The following is a 24,132-nucleotide window of genomic DNA, read 5'->3' on the forward strand; positions in this document are numbered from 1 at the left end:
TTTTAGCTCTTACATTAAAATCTTTTGTCCGTTTTGAGTTAATTTTTGTATATGGTATATAGTAGGGGTCCAAATTCATTCTTTTGAATATGGATATCCAGTTGTCTCAGTCCCATTTGTTGAAAAACTTATTCTTTTTCTGTGGGATGATCTTGGCACTCTTGTGAAAAATGAATTGAGCATAAATGTACAGATTTATTTCTGGACTCTGTTTTCCCAACTATTAACTTATATGTCTATCCTATGCCAGTGTTACATAGGCTTGATTATTATAGCTTTGTAGTAACTTTTGAAATAGAAAAGTGGGACCTCCCTTAATTTGTTCTTCTTATTTAAGATTGTGTTGGCTATTCTGGGTCCCTTGCATTTGCATATTAATTTTAGGATAAGCATGCCATTTGGGCAAAAAAAAAAGTAGATGAGGGAATCTGTGCCATAGAAAAATGCCTACACTGTGACTGTGATCCATGAGTATACATACAATGGATCACACTGTTGGGATTACAATGTGCATAGGTATGAATTAAAAATTAAAGTAAGGGATTGTTATTAGGAAAATAAGAGTTATGCATTGTGTTCCTTTTTCCTTCCATATTTTTTTTTTGTTTTAGTGCCATTTTACAATAAGGAACATAAGCTTGAAATTTTTGAGGAAATAATTTATTTCTGAACTCCTTAAAGCATTTACTGGTAGCAAATTGCATTGCATATAGTAGGCACTTGGGTAAATATTTTGTGGACTGAAATTTGTGTTTTTCATTTGAATATGAAAAATGTGAGTTAAATTATATGGCAGGTAGCTCAAAGTTCATCTTTCAAAACAACTGTTTAATCCAGCTAAATTCAACAAGTAAATTTATGCACACACATTTCTGTGAATCAGTTGTATTAGAGACATAGTTCATCCTTCATAATACTTATTTTTCTCTATAGACTCACATTTTCACCATCACTATTATTAATTCCCTGAAAACTGATCCTTTAAGAAATAATTTGAAATATCAGGGAATAATTTTTTTTCAAGTGGGCAGTGAGTTAGATCTTGTGCTTCCCCCAAAAAAACTATTCTATTTTTTGGGAGATGCGTAACTCATCTCCTTCTGTGATATCAAAGTTTAAGACTGTGATCATTGATTAAACTTTGATAACCTATTAAATTATTCTTGGAAAATAATATGCACTAATTGACACCCTAAGGGGTTGTATCAATAGGGGGAAATGGTAATTGCTGTATACTCATAGGTAGTAGGTTGATTTTATCATCATTAAGGAAAGCAGGTGAGAGTTCATGGAGGAGTGAGAAGCAAGTGGAAAATAGCCTATCGTTATGGTATTCTAGTAATACCACAAACCACTCCACGTTTACTTCCATGATTGATGATGCCACTGAAAACCCTCCATGGGACGACTGCACTTTCTTGAATCTCAAACTGTAGACTATTCATTATGCTATATATTTTCTAGCCTGACCTGATATTGATGTACACTGTGTTTAATGAATCATATTTATCACACTCTGTTCCAGCACAGGATGTACTGTGTATCTTATCTTACAGTCATGGTCCAAGTGGGAAACGAAGCCAGTAAGGTCTGGGAATAGAATTGGACTAGAGGGCAGAATTGGTAGCTTCGGAGAGAAAACTTGAGCTGGCATTTCTAGCTGGAACAATGCAGAGCACATCAAATATGAGTGGAAATCAATCTGCCATCTGTATGGTGGCAAAATGGCAACATCTGCAAAACCAGATCCTCTCAGCTTCAAATTATCATCAGCCCCAGTTTCCAGTGGGTGGCCATAACAATTTCCCCAAGTGTGGAACCCATGGGTATATAACTAGAGCTACACATCCTAACTAACATAAAAATGAAGTATTTATCTAGATATTTTAAAGAAATTACAAATTAAAACGAAGTAGAGGAAGTCATCCTAGGCCTATTTCTAAGCTGATGGTTTATCTTAAAAGAAATTAAAACAATTAGACTTAGACATGGTGTTTAACCACATGTAATTATATTATAGCGTTTCCTCTGCGCCTTGCCTTGCTAATATCTCCAACATTTTAGGGCATATGACAATCAGGCAGGATGTGTCCTCAAGCAGTGGACGAGTCTTGCCTGACCACAGCCATCCCAGTCAACACCGGTGAGGAGCCTCACCTAAGGTAGAGGAGGTTACTTGAGGACATGTCACAGGAGGCAGCCAGGAGAAGTAAACAGTTCCAATGATTACTGATTTACTGCATGAACTGAAGTGTAAACATGAAACTATTATACTATTATAGGGCATCTCCCCCAGAATGTATATACACTTCAACAGGTGATAACTCAATTTTCACTCCTTTTCTGGTTTTAACTGATTTGAAATAATGGGTGAAGCCAGACTAAACTTTGAACAAAAAAAAATATATCCTAAAGTGCCACGAGACATTTTTTTATGGGGAAATCCATAAAAAATAAAGTTTAGGGTACAAAACCGGCAACAGTCGATGAATTGAGGGTGCACAAATACGGAACAAAATGATTCTTGATGTTTGTGATTCCATTGCTTTGCATCATCAGCAGTGCCTGAACCAGAATGGTCATTGGTTTAAAAACGCATTGACAAAAAAATTATTCATTTCTGTAGATTCTTTTAAATTTTGAAAATGAACTCTATATTCATAATCACTGACTTTATAATCATTCATTGTGTGTATATTTTTTGGAGGGACATCCTGTATTACTTTCAAGCCACTGGTTCCAAATGCATATGTGAAATTTCTCTTCCTTACCCGATAGCAGACCATTCAACAAGACAGATTTCTTAACTTATGGCTCACTTTCAGTTACTCACTCACATGTATTGAAAGTTCATCAGTTTAAATTTCCAGTTTTAGCTCCAATTCAGAACGCTTTCCCTGATCACAGGACAGTCTTAAGTATAAGGAACCTTCGTTGGTAGGGGGCATAACTTCTTTCTCTTATCAAAGCAGCACCTAGGATTCCAGGAGAACCAATGTTTGGTTTGGGGGATACCTTTTTCCTTCTATATTCAAAGTATAATTCCTTTTTTCTCTGGTTTTAGGAGCTGGGAGGGCAGAAAGTGGGGAGGGGAATACTCATTCTATATTTAGTTGCTCTGTGTGGGTTGTCACAGCCTCTGTGGCTAAGATAGGCTGATCATTTCTATATTTTCATGCCAGGCATCAAATGCTGGCTTCCCCAGGCAACAAACTTATGAGGACCCTGCCAAGTTGGCCTACAAGCTCGGCTTACCCAGGCCCCTCAATGCACCCCCCCCCCCCAACCTGACCCCATAGAACATTCCATAGTGGCTTGCTGCTGAACCTCCCTTGCCCCATGTTAACCCCTCATGGGGGTTTTTTAAACACTCAGCTCATGCCTATTGTCACAAATGTCAGATATGGAGAAACTATGTCAGTGCTCAACCCAGAGAACCTCAAATCATTTTTACTATTTTTGTGTGACATCTCACCTCCCCCAAATTTCTGATTCCATTGCTTTAAAGAGCTAGCAACCTTGACTTTCTTTCTTTCTTTCTTTTTTAAATATATATTTTATTGATTTTTTACAGAGCTGAAGGGAGAGGGATAGAGAGTTAGAAACATCGATGAGAGAGAAACATCGATCAGCTGCCTCCTGCACACTCCCCACTGGAGATGTGCCCGCAACCAAGGTACATGCCCTTGACCGGAATCCAACCCGGGAACCTTGAGTCCGAAGGCCGACGCTCTATCCACTGAGCCGAACTGGTTAGGACGACTTTCTTTGGAGAAACAGCCCTCAAGCCACTGGAGCCTACTGAAGTACCAAGAAGCTTTTTCCCTTAGGAGGTTGTTAACTGTCCAGAACATATACTCTCCAGAAAAGGAATACCAATGCCTAGCTCTCTTAATTCAGTTTGGGGCCATTTAGACTCAGAGGCTTAACTTAAACTCCTGAGCTTCCCCAGAGAGTCTGAACAAGCCCTACTTGCGGTAGGACTTCCAGACTTTTGTGTGTGGCTTTCTCTTCTTCCCTATTCTGCTCATCAATTCCCTGTGTGGTTTCTCCTGAGAGCACTTCCTTAATCTCTTGCAAGATTTCTTTTTTTTTAAAAAAAACAACAACAACAACAACAACAACAACATATTTTTATTGATTTCAGAGAGGAAGGGAGAGGGAGAGAGAGAGAGAAACATCAATGATGAGAGAGAGTCATGGATCAGCTGCCTCCTGCACGCCCCACACTGGGGATTGAGCCCACAACCTGGGCATATACCCTTGACTGGAATCAAACCCGGGACCCTTCAGTCCACAGGCCAACCCTCTATCCACTAAGCCAAACCGACTAGGGCAGGATTCCTTAATAAGTCCTCACTTAGGGCCTGCTCCTTGCAGCCTGACCTAAGAAACCTACCCTTGACAGGGAGTTGGGTAAGAATGGAGCTCTGCCACCATTGTCCCTGTGATTCCAAATCGACCAAAATTAGGGGTTCAAAGCCAGACTCAGTTCCTGGAGCTGGCAGTGGAAGCCAAAGAGCCCTCTGCTGTTCTCCGCCTGACAGACCACCACCATGCCCTCCAGTATTTAGTTAATAAGACCTGAAGCTCTAGAAAGTAGAGTAGACAATAAGGAGGGCAAGTTCACTGCAAATAACATGGTAAAGTGATGGAATAGCTAACATTTGTTTGTTTTTTTAGTTTAAGCCATGTTGTGACTGAGGAAGTTGAAACAAGAAGCCTGGACAAGAGTCGGATAATTAAGATGGCCACATTGGCAGGAGATGGTTTCCCGTCTCTGATATGTAGCATTTATGAATGAAAGTGCTCAGCATCTCAGTGGCTCTCCTTTTGAACTGGCTCATCCATTACGGGGGTAATGATTTTCCGTCTGGGCAACAGCAAAGCCAAAGGCCTATTACACAGGCAACATAAAGTTAAAAAGACATTATGAATAAAACGTTGGCTCATGCCGGCTTTTGCCAACTCCAGAGAAGATTGCCTGGTGCCGGCGACACGTGTTTATTACACTTAATAATGTTTACATAATTCTTCCTCGAGCTCATTAGAGCTGTCAGATCAGAAGTAAATGCGTTCCCCTCTCTGTTTATCTCTAAAGACTTCGCAGTCAATAAAGCAAGATGAATGACACCCAGGGTGCAGACAATGTACTCCCTGGTTTTGCAAACACTGCCAAGTTAAATCCTTGGCCCCGGTGGGCTCCTGGGTTTTAGAATTGCATCTGATCAGCCCCTTAGTTCTTGAGCAAAAGAGCAGTGTTTCTCCAACTTCAATGTACTTGAAATCACCCCAGGAGCTTGTTAAAATACTCAGTGCTAGGCCTCACCCCCATAGATTCTGATTCAGTTGGTCTGGGGTGGAGCTCAGAAATTTGCATCAGGTGCAGTGCAAGCTCTGGGCACGCTGATGCTGCAGGTGCATGGACCATACTTGCCCTGTTCCAGAGAGCATTTCTCACCCTCTGTTGTGCGGAGAACCCCTGGACAATTCGGGGCATTTTGGTCTGTGGGATGATGCTTCAGCAGCCGTGGCGAAGACAGCGGTGGTTGCAGCGGGAGCAGCTGCAGCTGCCTCATCGCCACTGCACGCGCGCGAGCGCGAAAACCCCACTGGGCCAGCTTGGCTCCCTGCGGTTGTAGGCCGGCGTGGAGGGGCGGGGCTTGGCGCCCGGGGGCGGGGCCTGGCGTCCGGGGGCGGGGCTCAGAGAGCCGGCTCCCGCTGTCTGCTCCTGGCGACGGAGGCAGGGGCTGAGGGCACAGCCAGCGGGCGGCGCGCCGCGGACTCCCAGGCAGCCCGCGGAAAGGTAAAGGCAGGGGAGCGCGCCGGCGGGTCTTCCCGCCCGGCAGCTGCTGTCCAAGTCCCGGAGTGTCCCTGGGGCCCTAAGCTGTGTGTGGGCGCCCGGGGTATTTGCATAGCATCCAGGGAAGGGCAGCTGAGCCAGGGTTTTTGCGTGTATCGCGGCGGGGCCCGGGGCCAGGGGGGTTTGGGGTCTGCAGCAGGAGCCTGCTGCCATCCCAGGACAATCGGACTCCGAGACAACTTTGCGCAGCGGTCCTCCTGCAAGTTCCCTTTATTGCTATTGTCTTAGCGCCTCCAGTCTGACAGTCTCCCCGGACTCCAGCTTTGTTCTCATCAGGCCAAACCCGCGGTCCCCGAGGGCGTGAACTCCGGAGGCGCTGCCAAGTTGCACCTGCCAGCCGGATCCGCCCAAGCTCCCTTCGCATCCTTGCCAGGTCCGGGGCGGTCCTGTGTACACTGAGGCTGGCACTTGGAGCCCTGGCGCCCACGGGGACAGCGGTCCTCGCCCCATTCCCATGTGTGGTCTGGGATCCGGACTAGGGTGTCAAACCTCCGGGATGCGCTTCATTTGGGGCCGGAGAAATGATGAGAAAAGTTTGGAGCCTGGGCTGGGGTTAGGGAGCCGGCAGCGCTGAGCTGCACAGGGCAGCAGTTGGAGTCGGTGCTCAGGGCTTGGCGCCCGGCATTGGGACAGGGACAGGGACAGAACCTTGGAGGCTGAGGCTCCGAGCCTGGGCTGTCAGCAGAGAGGGGGTGCTCCTTCTGGGCGCGTGTTGGCATGCAAAGGCTGTGTGTGTGATTGCAGAGAAGATGGGTGAAAGGAAAAAGGAAGGGAGAGGTACTAGGGACATAGTATGTAACTGCAGTATCCCGTGTGCACTCCCCCCCCCCCCCCAGATATTTTGGAAAAGCTATGCATGGGATGCCTCGTGGACCGAACTCCCGGAGGTGGGGAGTGGGGGTGGAGGAGGGATAAGTTTTACCCAGCACTGGGGCTGGCTTTGAAAGTGAACAGGTGACAGAAGACTTCTGTGTGTATGAGTGTGTGTGTGTGTGTGTGTGTGTACAGGAGCTAGGGATGCTGGACAGCCCACCGACCTCCCACCCTGCCCCTCCCAGTTGGAGACAGTGGGGTGAGTTTTCCTGCCACTGCCTGCCTGAGGCTGGCAGGCAAGGAGCAAAGTGATGGCCTCAGAGTGGAGCAGACAAAAGGGTGTACTTGGTCGACCTCCGAAGGCCAGGCACCTGGTGTGTGTGTCTGGAGGGGAACCCTTTTCTGCCAGCTAGGGAGAAAACACTGGGAAAGAGGGAAGAGTAGGAGCAGGAGAAAGACAGGTGAAGCCGGTGGGTGAGTAGTAACCAGAGGAAGAAGAGAGCAGAGATTTTAAAGCATCTTGCCTGAGAAATTATAAGTGAATTTTCAAGAGATGGTTGAGGGGGAGGGGGAGAATCTGAAGCTAAAATTTTAGAGGAAGGGGTGCAGTAAGTTGGGTGGATAAAAAGGTATTTCAGAGAGCGATGTTAAAGTAGGTCTGAAACCTTCACTGAAGTTTATTGCTGGTTTTAGATGATCTCCCTTGACATATCTTTCCAGCACCTACTCCAGAAGTACCTTTTGACTGTCAGAAAGAAGTAAAAGGCATATATACACAAATAAAATGCAGCTAAAATGAAGTTTAAATGAAGCTTTGAGCAGGATTAAATGGCTTGTGTAACTGCTGAATGTTGCTAAAGTACTGTCAAGGCTATAAAATAGCCAGACAAAAATAAAGGGAAAAAATAATTGTAACAAGAAAATGAAGGCTTTACAAGAACTTCAGTAATGAACACATAACAATTGATGGTATGATGCAGTAATTATTTTCGTATTTACGCCATTAACGATTGTAATTTAACGTTAATGTCCTGGTATTTTATTCCTTCTCATTTGCAGACAAAAGCACATCTGAGACACCATCAGGGAGTAATTTGGTAATATAAAGTCATGAATAGAAAACACTAAACCATGCTCAGAACTCTGACAACATAAAGCGCGCAACAAAATAACCTCATTTGCTGTTTATTATCTGTCTTTATAATTCTGTTTACTATCATTTGCATAAATGAATAGCTAAATTGTATAGTATATCCCCTTTAGGAAAAAAATACTTGATGCTTATAGATATACTAGGAGGAAATTGGTAGGCAGGTAAGCCTTACATTAAGCACGAAAAAGATTTTTTTTAAAACTTTGTAGCAGTAGAAGACGTCTGGAAATAATCAGAACACAAATTCAGCCTACCTAGGCATCCTTATTTTATTTAACTTGGTTCAAGTAGTTTTTAACAATATACACAGGTAAATAGTCAATGGGCAGACCCTAAATTTCTTTTCTCTACCTAATCTTAACCAAACTAAACCAAACCAATCCAATGTACTCTGTTTTGTTAATCTGAAAAAATTTTTTTTTCTAGTCAAACATTCAAAGTGTAAATTTGCTGAAACTAAGAAGGAAGATGTTTATTGGAGGAAGCTCAAAACAAAATTCTTTCAGCAGATACTTAAAGTTATGAACATTTTAAGACAAACATCTGTTCACACATTTTAAAAATATTGTGCGTGATTTTCACCTTAGGAACTTTTTTAAAACTGCTTTATTCATATGATTAACAGGATGATTAATATCTGTATTAAAAGATATGAAGTAATATGCCAGCAAAACAGCTGAGTAGAATGTGTAGTGGTTGGGAGGAATCAGTCAATCACATGAATGCTTTAAAAATCCATTTATCTTGCCAGCCACGCAAAATATCACAATGATTGAATGCACCTTTTCCATTCCTTACAAATACGCTGGCCTTATGTGGAACAGCACAGTGAAATCAGTATTACCTGAGAATGGATTCCATGTGGGATTAAGGACCTTGTATGTATTTTAAATGCAGGGGGAAAAAATAAGTGACAAGTGAGTTGTTTATTATTGTAGAGACTGGTGATTCTGCAAGATTAGAGCAAGTTCTTTCTGACTATTTGGCTGGTTACAAACTTGGGAAATGCAATGGTGTGAAGAAATTACATTTCGAATACAGGTTTAAGTATTATATTCAGCCTTAATGAAAGTCACTACTTCTCTATGTTTTCACAGTATTCCAAATATTTCAAAGGCTGTCCCACTTTTCTGTATTTCTAATGTTCTTAATACCATTGTTCTATAGAGAAGTTCTGTATTTTTTCTTTGTTTTAAAGGCCAGAATCTGACTTTTGGTTAATTTATTCATTTCTGAAACATGCTTATTCAGTGCCCATTATTAATTACCAGATATGGCACTAGGTGCTGGGGATCCAAGGATGAGTTAGGCTCAGTCCTTGTATTTAAAAAGTGAGGGAGATTTATGTGGATAAATAAAGGTGATAAAATGTAATAAGTGGCAGTGCATCTTAGGGCTTCGGAAGGAGATAACCTGGGTTCAAATGCTACCTCTTCCTCTTCCTCGCTGGGAGACCTGGGTCACATTTTTTAACCTCTCTGAGCCTCAGCTTTCTCATCTGATCAATGGAGGAAAGCAACATCCCTGAGTCATAGATTTGTGAAGGTTACATGTGAACACATTGTAATGTCTCCCACATTCAGAACAAACTCTGGATCCCACACTTTTCAGCATCCTTTACTTCATTTCTCTGCTCCATGTCATTGTCAACTTTGTTGAGTCTTGTCTCTATATATGTTATCTCCTCATCCTCTCTCCTTTTCTATCCATCTTATTCCAGCGTGGCTTCTGGCTTCACCACTTAAGGAAAAAGCTTCAGCTATCACTATTACTTGATAAGATCAAGCGAGCTGCGTTCTCACTCAGCTTCTGGGAGCATTTGGAATAGTTCACTGGTTCCTTTTCTTTATAAGTGATCTTTTTGGCATAGTAACTTTGTGGCTTCTGTGACACTCCATATCCCCACTTTCCTCACTGTGCTTTATTATTTCTTACTTGGCTCCTCCTTCATTGCTCCATCTCTAACTAAAGGTTGGATCTTTCCAACCTTGGGGTTTCATCCTGCGTCCTCTTCTTCTTTTTTAAAAAAATATATTTTATTGATTTTTTTTTACAGAGAGGAAGGGAGAGGGATAGAGAGTTAGAAACATCGATGAGAGAGAAACATTGATCAGCTGCCTTCTGTACACTCCCTACTGGGTATGTGTCCACAACCAAGGTACATGCCCTTGACCAGAATCGAACCTGGGACCCTTGAGTCTGCAGGCCGATGCTCTATCCACTGAACCAAACCAGTTAGGGCCTGTGTCCTCTTCTTATATCTCCTCTCCATACCCCTCTCTTTAAGTAAATTTTCATTCTCATGATTTTTAATCTTCTCTATATGCTGATTCAATTTATGTCTTTAGTTCATACCTGGCCTCTGAGCTCCAGAAACATTTATTCAATTGTCTACTTCTTCATTTGAATATTTTATAAACATCTACAACTTTTTATGTTAGAAATTAAAGTCTGTATTACCTCTACCACCAACACACTAAATTTATTCTTTATTCAGTCTTCCTCATTTTGGGAAATGGCATCACCATACACCCAATCATGAAACCCAGAAACTTTACCACCAACACATTTCATAATTATTCATCATGTATGTGTGAGTGGTTTACCTGATAAATACAGGTAGGCCTACCAGTGTTGGTGGTTTATATCTGCAACTATTCTGATTGGCCGGTGACTTGACCATACCAGCTGATAAGTATGTTTTACTATTATCCCTGCTTATATCTGCCTTTGTCCATTTCCATTGTAAACTCTCCCCCTTCCCTGAAGAGTTCAAGCCAATTATCACCTCTCACCTGTTATTATTAGTATCACTATTTAAAGCTAAACTGACTTGTGAACTTGGACATCAATGAAGGGCAACCACCTTGTAAGATTTCCTACTAATTTAATACTAAGAGGTTGGATAGAGGAATTCAATGATAGGCGAGGAAATATGCTTGGTTGGCTTCCACACCAAAACAACAGATTATGGAATTTCAGGTTGTTGACTTTTTGCCGAATTTTGAATACTGTATCTGCATTTAATTTTAGGAAAAGGAAGTCAAATAAAGTTATATCACTAAAAAAAGTTTAATTATAATCTTGAATGGTCTACTTCTTTTCTCTTATCCAACAGAGTACATTTAATCAATAAACTTATCTGAAATATAATTAAGAGATAGTATCAAGAATATTAAATGTTGGTGTAGAGATATTTTGACAAATAGTAGCAAATAAAAGCAAAATAATTGTGATAAGTATCATCAGTGTCAAATTTAAAATTGCTTGTTATTTCAGTCCTCCCCTCTTTTGCTAGGAGGCTGGTATTTTTAGCAAAATGGACATCCTTGAGTACATTTAACTTTATATTCACTTCATTTGTGAGTTATAAGATTTTACTTCAACAGGGTAGCAGCGACGTACATGTAACCATGAAAACAAGACTCAAGTAATTTCTCAGTGATGTCATTGCATTTAAAGATCATGAAAAATTAAAGCTTCAGTTCTTTAAAGAGAGGAAATTTCATTCACAAAAAAGGCTCAGGAATGTAAGAAAAATTGGTTTAATTGTAAATGTACTTTATATTCTGTGTTAGTCTTATGATGCTGATCCTGACTTTTACCTTGGGATTACATTGGGCTGTAGACTCAGCCTTTCTCTTTTTATTTCTCTCTTCCTTCTCTTCCACTATTTGGTTTCTTCCTTCTTCTTCTTTAATTCTCCCTTTTTACTTCTTTTTTTAAAAAAATATATTTTATTGATTTTTTACAGAGAGGAAGGGAGAGAGATAGAGAGTCAGAAACATCGATGAGAGAGAAACATCGATCAGCTGCCTCCTGCACATCTCCTACTGGGGATGTGCCCGCAACCCAGGTACATGCCCTTGACCGGAATCGAACCTGGGACCCCTCAGTCTGCAAGCCGATGCTCTATCCACTGAGCCAAACCGGTTTCGGCCCTTTTTACTTCTTAAAATTCTCTTATCCCTTTCCTTTTTTTTCTCCCCTTCTCCCATCCCTCATCTTTTTTACTGCCTTTCTTTATCATCCTTATATAAGTAATACTGAATAAAATAGAAAGACCTATCTGAGCTTCTGCCCTTGGTGTTATCACCAATAGAGGATTTAAATCGATCACTTTGCCCCTGTCTTATGGACCTGGTGCTCTTTGCATCCATCACCTCAAACTTACCCTAAAAACCTGAAAATTCTTGCTTCAGTTTTTCCTCTGTCAATAACTATAATATATATATATATATATATATATATATATATATATATATATATATGAAGAAAGGGATTGGCAGAGTTGCTTTGTGGATTCACACTATTGTATCTAGAATTACCCCTTTCTAATAAGTGGTCTTTAGCACCAGATGATACAAAGGTAGCATGCCTGCTTCCTGTACTCAGGTACCATTTTTGAAGATGCATGCCCATCTTCACAGTAATGATAACTAGAATAAGGATTTAAACAGCAATAATATTTATTGAGCGCTTGCTATGTGCCAGGCTCTGTGCTAAATGCTCGATACATGTTATTTCATTTATTCCTCACTCCTGATAGGCCCATATTATAGACAGACTATACTGTAAACAGACTAAACAAGGTCACATTACTTCAATAAAGGTTGTAGAACTATGAAAGTGTGGGAGTGGCAACTCAGATTTTCTTAGCTGTTATTCTCTATACCAGTGATGGCGATCCTATGACCTATGAAAAATCATTTTTGTGGTTGATTTTTCTCTGTTAAATGGCATTTAAATATATAAAATAAATATCAAAAATATAAGCCTTTGTTTTACTATGGCTACAAATATAAAAAAATTCTATATGTGACACGGCACCAGAGTTAAGTGAGGGTTTTTCAAAATGCTGACACGCCGAGCTCAAAAGGTTCACCATCACTGCTGTATACTATAGCAGAGGTACTTTCTCAGTATCACCCAGGTTCTATAACTATGAATACATCCATATTTATAGTGAACGGCAAGGATACACTGAACCTATAGTGTCTGCTTTAATAGGACACACTTCAAAGAAATGATTGGTGGGGAGAATGACATGCATTGGCCCTGTTGGCTTAAGTTGTATAGGAGGACAGTTGGGTAGATCTTAAGGTTAGATTCTTCCTAGGAAAGCATGATAAAGCCAATTTAGTAAAGTCAGTCTCTCTCTCTCTCTCTCTCTCTCTCTCTCTCTCTCTCTCTCTCTCTCTCTCTCCCTCCCTCCAAAATAGAAATGAGGAAGCCTGAAAACTAGTGGGATTTTCAGTGCGGGATGATCTAGCACCATAGGCTTTGAAAGAGACTTAAGTGTCTTCCTGGAAATGCCCTTCTTCCTCTTTCAAGGCAATGACATTTTTAATTTTTGGACAAACATGGTATAGATTGCTTTTGTGTGATAGTGAATGGAATAGACATTTGAACAGAGGATAAGTAAGATAGCATGGTGCAAGGAAAATGAGCCTTGACCAAGGAATGAGCAAAACTGAACCCCCTATTCCATAAACTGAGGCAATCAGGGGGGCTCTCTGATTTTTTTGCAGTGCCAATGCCCTATAATTCTATGCATGGGGAGGGACTGGATATAAAAGAGAGGACAGTTTATTATGAACACTGAGTGTCTTACCACGGCTTCTAAAATTAATTCTGTGTTCTGATAAAATTCATTCCTAAGTTGAATTACATGAGAGGAGGTGCAGTAAAAAACAACATGAGCACTCCAACAGCTTCCTGACTATAACCTTGTTTCCATTGCTGATTCACTAGTAAAGTTGGTCTTATTCAAATGTTAATCAGATTATGACACTGTGTCAAAGTCCTCCAATGGCTTCTGACCTCTCACTCTTACAAAAGCCTAAGACCTTACAGTGGCCTATGAGGCTCTACATGATTTAGTCCCCTGTTACTCCTCTAATCCCACTTACTCGCCTCGTTTATTGAATGAATGAACAATATTGAGTGAATGAGGGAATATTCAAGGTGCTCAATAGTGTTTGCTGAATAAATATAGATGGAGAAGACATTGTTTTAATGAAGACACTGGAGAATTTAAGTTTAGAAACACAAGGCATAGGAACAATTTGGTGAGTGGATGAATACAATTAAAGCAATATATCAGCCCAGCTGGTATAGCTAAGTGGTTGAGCGTCGACCCATGAACCAGGAGGCCATAGGTACAGTTCCAGTCAGGGCACATGCCTGGGTTGCAGGCTCCATCCCCAGTAGGGGTTGTTCAGAAGGCAGCTGATCAATGATTCTTCTCATCATTGATGTTTCTATCTCTTTCTCTCCCTCTCCCTTCTCTCTGAAATCAATAAAAAACATATTAAAAAATAAAAGCAGTATATCTGAACTGCTGGATGCTGACCTTGAGTTTTTATCATTTATGTCTTTACTTAACAAGTATTTATTGAGGCTTTACTATATACCAGGCACAAATCTAAAGGCTGGATGTCTAACAATGAACAAGAAGTGAAAACTCACTGGCCCCATGTGGCTGATGTCCTATTAGGAGACATATATTACAATAAAGTAGACAAAATTATAATTTCAGGTCACAATATGCCCTATAAAAAAACTTTAGCATGGATTTGGGAGCAGAATAGGTTTCATTGAAGATTTCATACCCCCCTAGTATTAAACACTGAATTATGTGGTCATTTGTCCTCATTTCTCCTTTGCTGAAAAATGGTACTGATCTCAGAGATGCATATAGTTTAAACAGTCTTGTATTGAGTGGTATATTTCTTGTCTTACTTAAGATTTTTGCATTAGTAAAATGAGGCTTCCTATTAAAATATTATTTGAAAACCAGAGTTTGATAAAAGAAGGTCGCTAATTGATGGCTTATGTGAATGTGCTCTGCATTTAATTTTAAAACGGTAGCATGTGTTCTGCTGATACAATGGCATAAATCATTTAATAAAGTCAAATTCAGTGTAGAAAGGTTTTTTTCTCGCCTCACACATTAATACATTCAATGTTATAGTTACAAGAGATCATTGTGAAAATTTTAAATGGAAGAGATTCAGTTTTCATGCAATTTTTACATTACTTACTTAATTTTCTCAGTACCAATTTTGGCCTCTTTATTTTCTGTTTTGTGTTCATTTGTTATGGCAGTGATAGAAGACGAAAACCGCTCAAAATCAATATGATTGGCTTAGAAACAAAAGTGATTAATGACAAAGTCTCACCAGCAAAGAAACAATGATTGCTGTGGATGAAGCATTCAGAGTCTTTCTGAAACTACCCTCTGGGATAACTAGTGACCATGGCACCTGTATTAGTACTTTATCACTGCCTTAACAAGTTAACACAAACGTAGTGGTTTGAACCCTCCACAAATGTACTGTCTAATAAATTTCTATGGGTGAGAATTCCAGGCAGGCTTGGCTGAGTACTCTGCATAGAGTCTCACCAGGCTATACAAATCAAGGTCTTATCCAGTTTGCACTTTTATCTAGAGATTCTAGAAAATAATTTGCTTTCAAGCTCATCCAAGTTGTTGGTAGGATTCAGTTCCACATGGTTGTAGAACTGAGGTCCCTATTTCTTTCATGATGTCAGCTGAGGATTGTTCTCAATTTCTAGAGACATTTCTTGGCTCATGGACACATCTTCAAAAACAGCAATGGTAAGTTCAGTTCTTTTCAAGCTTCAGATATACCTGATTTCCCTTACCCCACATCTCTTCTATCTTCAGCCAGGGGAAGTTCTTCGCTTTTTAAGGGCCTCTGTGATTAGATTGTGCCCAGCCTGATAATTCAGGGTAATCTCCCTATTTTAAGGCCAACTGATTAGTAATCTTAATTAGATCTGCAAAGTCCCATTTGCCAAGTAAGGTAGAGTATTCACAGGAGTGATAGCAGAGGGCCCAAAATTTTGTCTATCACAGAGCCTGTCAGATCTCCCTCTGAGAAATATGCTTGTCAACTGAGACAGACTATATGACCTGTCAACTAGATTGATTGGAAAACTATAAACTTTTGGTGAAGTGGAAAATGGTGTTTCTCTAGTAGATTCTGTAACAGAGCCACTGCAGATTAAAGAAACCTACAGTATGAAAACAAAACTCAAATATTTAATTTTGTAAGACATGGCTTCTAAAAAGCAAGCTTAAATCATCAAGGGGACTTTCAATCCTGGAGTGCAACATTCAAAGGCCTTCAGGTGGGAGGAGTCAAGAAGGAAGGCAGCCTGGATGTGTGGCAATCCTGTGGATTGAGAACCTTCAGGAGGGAGCCCTACTTTAGTTCTAGGTACTTGCTTTGCTGGGGAGCAATTTCAGTCCAGTAATGACAAATATCTGACTTGAAAAGGAGATTTAGAAATCTGGATTTTTGCTAGAATCTGGACATCTGTGTGAAATCTCCAGGTTTTCTTTTTATGCCAACAAAATCAAAATTGAAAATAATAGGAGTACCCAAATGTATTTGGGGACTAAATTGGACATGTGGGCTACCAGTCAGCAACTCATGGTTTTATTCATACTGAGTAAAGTGCATGTTTGAGTAAAAAAAGTATTCGATATGATAGAAAATACTCAATTTAAGAATTGGCATTGACCAAGATATTAAAGCACTCAAATATAGTAAGATTAGGAAATTTGGGGCTTAGCTTCCAGATGTAATGGTGCCTTTAGTAGTCTTTTAACTTTTTTTAACCCAGAGTAAAAAATAAAAACCAAACAAATAAAGAAGGTAATTAATGCTATAATTCTGTTTCCCAAGTCTTGAGCCTCACACAAGTGTCTAGAATATCATTTTCTTGGTTTAGACTCTTCATGTTCACACAAATGAAAGGTATCAGGGTAGAGTGTGATGAATCATCCACTGAATTAGGAAGAGTGTGAAGGGATAGTTTGGATATAGGAAGAGTGTGAAGGGATAGTTTGGATAATTCAAGCACAGACCCTGATTGAAACAACATTACATTTGTCTTTAGAGACAGGGAGACTATTCTTTTTTTTTTTTTTTAATATTTTACAATGTATGAAACAACAGGAAGAGACTGAAAAAGTTTATTGTACAAATTGAATCTGAAGTTCTTAGGGATTTTATATATGTCTCTTAGTAGGAGCAGGGCATCTGATGCTATCATGGCTGAGCGCATAGTTCTGTGGGTCAAACTAATAGGACCTTGAATTAGGGCTCTACCACTCACTAGATGTGTGACCCTTGGCAAGATAACTTCACTTCTCTAAGACTGTTTTCTCACCTGCAAAATGGAATCACGCACACCTAACTCAGAGGTAATTGTGAAGATTAAACAGACTGATGCATTTAAAGCACTTGAGTTATTATTATAAGATTTTAGATTTGGGCACCCGACATTTTATCAGTTGCTATCAATTCTCAGGCTGTGGATTTAAAAATGACAGAATGTGTAACTGCCTAGATAGGACCATGTTTATCTGCCCCTTATTAGATGAGGCAAAACTTTTATTTAGACTTGGCGCCTCAGGACCTGAATACAGTGCTGCTTTGACAACACTCCAGCCAAGCCATGTGACTATGGGACATACAACTAAATTCTCTGATCTTTACATTCCCTTTGGACAAAATAGAAAAGCAAGTTTTCTAACTCATAATGATCTTGAAATGATTGTTTGAGGCAATGTATATAAACGCTTTTCATAGATTTGGAATCTGAATTGTTAGTACTTGCTACTTCCCCTACTGGGCTATTTTTTTGGTTTGCCATGAGTAAGAGCAAAGAAAAATGTGAAGATGACACTCAGCACAGCCACTACTGAATCATTTAATAAGTGTTTATTGAGTATCTATCCTCTTTCAGCTATGCTAGGTTCAGGGGACAAAAACTAAATACAAACACAAACCGATGACACAGTTCCTAACCAGTATGTTGTAATTCTTCTAGCCAGGACGATAAACACCATCATACATTGTGATACACACCTTGATTCAATTTCTTGGAAAGTATGGTGGAGAGCAGTGGGGCAGTAGTTTGGGGAGAGAATCCAGGAAGACATCCTAAATGAATAATCATTGAAACATATTTTAGCTTGAGATCAGCATCCGGGAGATGTTCTAAAAGACAAAAACAATCAACCACACAAACCAGATGTCTCCCTATTGCTTTCCGGAACTTCAGTTATTGTATACTCAATTGAACAATTCCATGGCTGTTTTCCAAAATTTCCACCTTCAGTCACATTTCTAAAAGGATTACTTATATAAGATTTCAAAATACAATTGGAAAAGGAGGAATCTACCTTCCCCAGCCCCAGTGGTAACACCAATGTAGATCATATATAAAAAAGCATGTGCCAGCCCTGTTCTTCAGTCACAGCACATGGCCCTGTGTTGGTAATTGCTCAGAACCTCTGTTTAGATGAGCGAGTGTCACTATAACCTTCTCCAACTGCTGTAGTGAATCAGGAAGTCCTTAATTAATGTAGGATAGTCCAGAAGGTGTGTTGTTGCAGTTTTAGTAACTGTGAAATACCATATAGTATTTTGCTAAGTTCTCTAAGAACTAGATTTCAAAGAAAAAAATTAAAGCAACTATATAATAACCCTTTACATCAAAATTGAATATTATTGTGATATTTTAGATGAATAGAAAAATTAGAGTAACAGAAAGCAAATAAATTACATTATTCTAATCCTAATGTCTTGCTTTGAAAGATATCTAATCCTAATATCTTGCTCTAATATAAAAATAAATAAAAACTAATAAAGTTATTTAATATTAATGAAATTATTAGCAAAAATTTTCTTAATTATAAACAGCAGTTTTACATAGGAATAGTAATGGATGAGAAATAGGTTGAGAATTCATAAAATATACAAATTTTAGAAATTATTATCTTAAATGTATTTATTAATGGATATATTTTGTGACTTTTATCTCTGTTGTCTTTTATATTATAGCATGGAGCTAGTAATTAAATTTATACATGAAAGAACTTATTGAAAACTGTCCATTATTTTAGTTGTAATAATTAGAACACAGAAAATATCTTTCTGGATCTTTGTTTTTAATTGATGTCATCTATTTTTGTGCTCCAAAGGCCTAATGATGCATTAAGAATTCTTCATTTTTGTTAGTTCGATTTTCTATTGAGCAACATTCGTGAGCATAATAGAATAAAGTAAGGAGGGAAAAGATTGAGACTGCCCAAGATTGGCTACATTTATGGAAATAAGCAGATGATGGGGAATAATTCAGGTTATTTTCATTTTTTGTTCTTATCAGAGATTCATTATATTTATATATAAAACATAGAAACTATCCCATTATAAATTCAGAGCTATAGTTAGATCAGCATATTAAAAGCTACTTCAAAATGAAATTATTTTATCATTTTGAGATCTTTATTTTCCTTATAGAAAAATAAATTCAAATTGAGCTGTAAATTATAGAGGATTACCTTCTCTCCTTATAAGAGTTAGAAATATGAATATTATTTTGTGGGGAATTTGATTTGGGGGTTGAGGGAGTTATCTTATTAGCACCAGACTCCCTTGGCCAATAATCTCACGACTATGGGATATATATTAAATCCTTTTCTATTTATATTCTTTGGCAGGCTGTTATTCATTGTTATTGTGGAGATTTTATTAAGTAATAGTTCTCTTGAGAAATCATGGGTGCTTTTTTGAGGTCACAATTTCCTCTCGTCAGTTAAGAGGGGCCATACATCCTCCCTTCAGTTAAGAACCCACTCTGTACCCATTTTCTTTAACACATACTTTATTTCGTAAGCTTTCTGACACTCCTTTCTTCCCAGAACTTCAGAGTGATAGATCACTCTTTATTTTGTGAAGTAAATTTGATTAGAGGAAACGATAAACATAATTCTTTAAGCATGAAACCCAATATATTTTGAATACTTGGCGGAGCTGCCATGGCGATCCTCATACGTGCATTCTCTAGGGACTGCTGAGCTGGGTTGTGCCAAAGGCCTCCTGGTAAACAGTCCTCACAGTATTTCTTCTTGTGGTAGGAGGAATTTCACCCTTGGCCTCTTATTATTGTTTTGCTGTGATGTGGCAAAAATCCATCACCTTCCACATACTGATACCTGTTGGTTGCTGTCCAGTAATTGCCAGAAGGGGAAAATCAGCTAATTTGGTGGTGTGTTGTTTTTTTTTATCCACCTAGAGGTTTTAATGATAGCTATGTTTTAAAAAATTGGATTAATTGAGCAATGCTGCTAAGCAAAGAATCAAATAATTTTTTTTATTGGGTTTCAAGGCCCATATGAAGGCAACTCTCATTTCTAAATCTATGGCACTTCCAACAGCCTATTTTCAGATAGAAGTCAACCTAAATGGGTAAGAGGACAGCTTCGGGGAGTGCTTAAAACATGGATTTGAAAAACCAGAGAGACTTAATCTCAAATGTTTACCTTTACTACTTGCTAATTGTGGGACCACAGACAAGTAACTTCATTGCTCTGCTTTTTTTTTTTTTTCTGACCAGTAAGAGATGTAGCAGCAGCACCTACCTGTGATAATTTGTTGAATTTAAATAGGCAAAGTACCTGGCATGTTATAGCCTCCTTATAAAGAGAGTTCTACACACTCATTTCCTTCATGAGCACATGTCGATTTGAATCAAAGACCTACCTTCTACCTGCCCACACAACAGCAAAATAACCTATCAGAGCAGTGTGAAAATGAGGGAAGCCTTTGATTGCTCTAAATGTGGTCCTCAGACAAGCAGCATCAGCATCACCAAGAAGCTTGTTAGAAATGCGGAATATTGGTCCAACCCTGGACCCGCTGAGTCATAACCTGCTTTTTAACAAGTTCTCTACGTGATTGTGTGCACAGCAAAGTTTGAGAGGCGCTGAGATGGACCACGCCATTTTTTTTCCTGAAAAATCCTATCCACTGTGCTATTGGTTATTCATTTCTTTTCACCGTTCACCTGTTGTTTTGGTGATGTCTGTGGGGATAGACATGCTCAAGGGATTCTCTCAGCATCTGGACCTTGGGGCAGATAAATGAATGTGCACTTCCACACACACCGATGGAACATCCCTCAGCATAGGGCCTGGCACAAGTAGAGCCTCAATAAATGTTTATTGAGTGAAATAAAACAGCCAACAGTCAGACAAGCAGACTCTCCCATCTGTTCTGCAGATGCACAGCAGCCCTAGAAGGGCCTGGAGAGAGATGAATGTGCTTGAGGTCTTTGCCAGGAAGCATTACCCATGCCCAATGGGGAGGAGGGGTTTGCTCACTACTGTTCTTGCCAGGAGATCTGCTGAGGTTCTGAAAGCCTGTCAAATGCGTGTATCCAGGACAAAGGACAGGGAGCTGCCTTTCTTCTTTCTTTACCCTCCCTTGGCAAGGCTGATGCCACAAAGCTTGGGGGGCAGTGTTCTTTTGGTGATGTCTTTCTTGCTTATCAGGGACAAAGGAGTAGGTCCAAGGGCATTGCATCAGGGTTATATTTCCCCACCTCTGTGCCTAACTGGGCTAGGTTTCCAAATGTCTCTATTTGTTTGAGGGTTTCAAATTGCTAAGGTGCTGGTTCATAGGCTGGCATAGGGTGTGTGCAGTAGGAGGTATCCTGGGAGCTCATATTACCCAGAGAAAAATGGAATGGAGAGAGAGGTCACTGTCTTGGGCAGCGTGAGAAACAGGAAACTAGGTTCTTGAAGGTTTGGGAAATGAATTGTACTGCATGACCTTGAACAAATCAAATATGGGATTTCTCTGACCTGTAAAATTGTGATAAATACGTTTTAGATCACATTTTAGACACCTATACTAGAGTGTATTTCAGTGAAGTTCATACCAAGGTCCCAGGACCCATGAGATCTGGAATCTGCCTCCCCAGTGAGTTAGCCCTCTAACACACTCCTTTCTCCTTCCTTCCATGACCAGTCTTGGCAAAAATGTCATTAGAAGGCTTCTTTTGGAGCCATCCCACCTTACTGTATGATTGTTTTAGCCTTGGAATTCTGATGGACTCAGAATGACCGATGTCTTTATCTTCCTCTTCAGCAAACTGCTCTGCTTTTGCTGCAAGTTTTTTTTTTCTGTTCTCCTATGCAGCGATCCAAACTCTTATTTACCCAACATGGCTGATCCCAGATAGGAATTAGGACAGGAAGGATCCGATTAACACACATATAAGAGTAAAATGGCCTCTAATTCTTTTAAGGATTTTTTTCTTTCTAACCTAGATGGAATCTTTTATTCATGAGAATTTGCAGCAATCTGAGTGACATATTTAGCATACAACAGATTTGGGGGTAAAGAACATGTTGATCAGTATTAGTAGTTTGGCTAACACCAGCTGTGATAACAGACAAATCCTCACATCTTAGTGGCTTAATAAAATTTGATCTTATGTAAGATGTAGATAAGAGTGTAATTATGGCATATTTGGACTGAGGAGAAGCAGTAGGTTCATACAGTCATTCAGGGACCCAGGCTGACATAGGCTCTGGGTCTTCCATTTGTGGTTTCCTAGTTACCCTAGAAATTTGCCTCCAGTTGGCAGATGTGGCAAGAGGACAGGGTCGTGCATGGGAGGTATTTATGGGGTAGAACTGGAGGAGGAATGCAGGACTTCTGCTCACTTCACATTCCATCAAAAATGGATTCACGTAGCCATGCTTACCTGCAAAGGTGGCTGGGAAATGCAATCTAGCTGGGTGCCCAGTTTGGTGATCATCCATTCATCATTGCTGCAGTAATAATAAAAAGAACTGTCCTGTTCCTTTTGCTTCTTTCTCCTACGACTCCCTTGAGAAGTTTGACATTCCCTCCCCCTCTTGAGAGTCAAATTTCTGCAGCAGAAAGCCCCCCTCCACCCACCTGAAGAGCAAGAATAGAGTCTTGGCAAGCCACATTTTGACAGTTGCCAACAATTAATCCAAACTCAATTTCCTGTATTTCAGAAGGATGTTGTGAGAATTAATGAATTATTTTGGGTGATTATCCTCCCTTTGATCATTGTCTTCCTCCTGTGCTTTTACGGTTTACACATACAAGCACAGACTTATACAAAACCTCTGAGAGGCAGAGAGCTTTTCATTATCCTGCCGACCACAGGAGGAAGCGGGGAGGCTCACCAGTTCAAAGACACATTCTCTCCAGTGCAACAGGATCCTTCCTGCACGCAGCACCCTTTCCATTATTACAATTTTTTTGAAAAGCTGTAATTTTATGGAGAGAAAAGATAAGACAAGAATCATGGCTTAATGTCTTTCTTATTTCTGTGCCTGCTCTGGAATCGGCCTGTTGGGTGACTTTGGGCAAGTTAATAAGCCGCTCTGTGTCCCAGTTCCCTAGTCTGTGAAACAGGACTCATCATCAGAGCTATCGACTAGGTTGTTGTGGGGAGTAAACAAAATAATGGATGTTAAGTAGTGAAGACACTACCTGAAATGTAGCTTATGCTTCATAGATATTAGCTATTATTTATTGATTTTTATTTGCAGGAGAATTGGTATCTAGTTCAGGGAATGCAAAGGAGAAATCACAGTGTATCCAGCCTCCTGTTACTGGAAAAACCGAAGTGGAGGTAGAAAATGTGCCGGCAGCATTGCCTATTTGCAGAAGGGAATACGCTGCTTTTTAGTAAGATGCACAGGTAGGAATGAAGCCTTCCTAGGAGCCACGGTCAACACAAGCACCCTCATTCGGAGGCTGCGGAGACTCTTGCAAAGCCGGGATTCTGAGCTCTGGCTGCAGGCGCTGGCTGTGTCCAGGGGCCCTAAGGGGACTATCGAGGCTTCCGGATTCTCTGCTTCCCCGTGGAGAGCAGACCTATGTCCCTTGAGCCAGTGCAAAGGCTCTTCACTATCAGAGACAAGAGCTTTCTGTCTTTGCTAGTGAAGGGAAGGTGTTTCATGCACTGGGCCAATGAATCTGCGTAGCTGGAAGAAAATGAATGCTCTCTGTCTTTTATGGTTAAAATGATATAAAACATGTAAATAGAAGGGAGAGCAGAGCATGCAATACAGGCTCAGGGGAGATTAAGCAGTTGTATTTATACACAGGATGCAGGTTTCACAACCTCTAACAGTCTACATGCAGTGCTCCTCAGACTTCACTGTGCAGGCAGGTCACTAGGGGCTTTAGGCAAAACGCACAGCCTGATCCAGCAGGTCTGAGATTCTGCATGTCTAACAAGCTCCCATGTGATTCGTTTGCTGCTAGTTGGGATCCACCCTCTAAGAAGCAAACTACTGCATTGTTTCATTGTTGCGGTTTGGTGTCTTGGAGAACAGGGCATGGGGTAAAGGGAGCTGTTTCTTCCAGAATGGAGAAGCTGGGAGCCTCTGGAAGTGTAAGTAGTTCACTAAGTGTGATGCTAGCTA

At 40.2% G+C, this 24,132-nt stretch overlaps 1 protein-coding gene across 1 annotated transcript in view; it reads left to right on the top strand.

The window, feature by feature from the left end:
- Positions 1–5,692: 5,692 nt before the first annotated feature.
- RARB (retinoic acid receptor beta) overlaps positions 5,693–24,132 on the top strand; it is a 638,244-nt gene continuing 619,804 nt past the window's right edge. The window contains exon 1 of the mRNA XM_081105810.1: positions 5,693–5,806. The gene's annotated coding sequence lies outside the window, so the exon portion shown is untranslated. The remainder of the gene's footprint in view (positions 5,807–24,132) is intronic.

This window comes from Myotis nattereri (assembly GCF_964212035.1).
Source record: "Myotis nattereri genome assembly, chromosome: 14".
Classification (NCBI taxonomy): domain Eukaryota; kingdom Metazoa; phylum Chordata; class Mammalia; order Chiroptera; family Vespertilionidae; genus Myotis; species Myotis nattereri.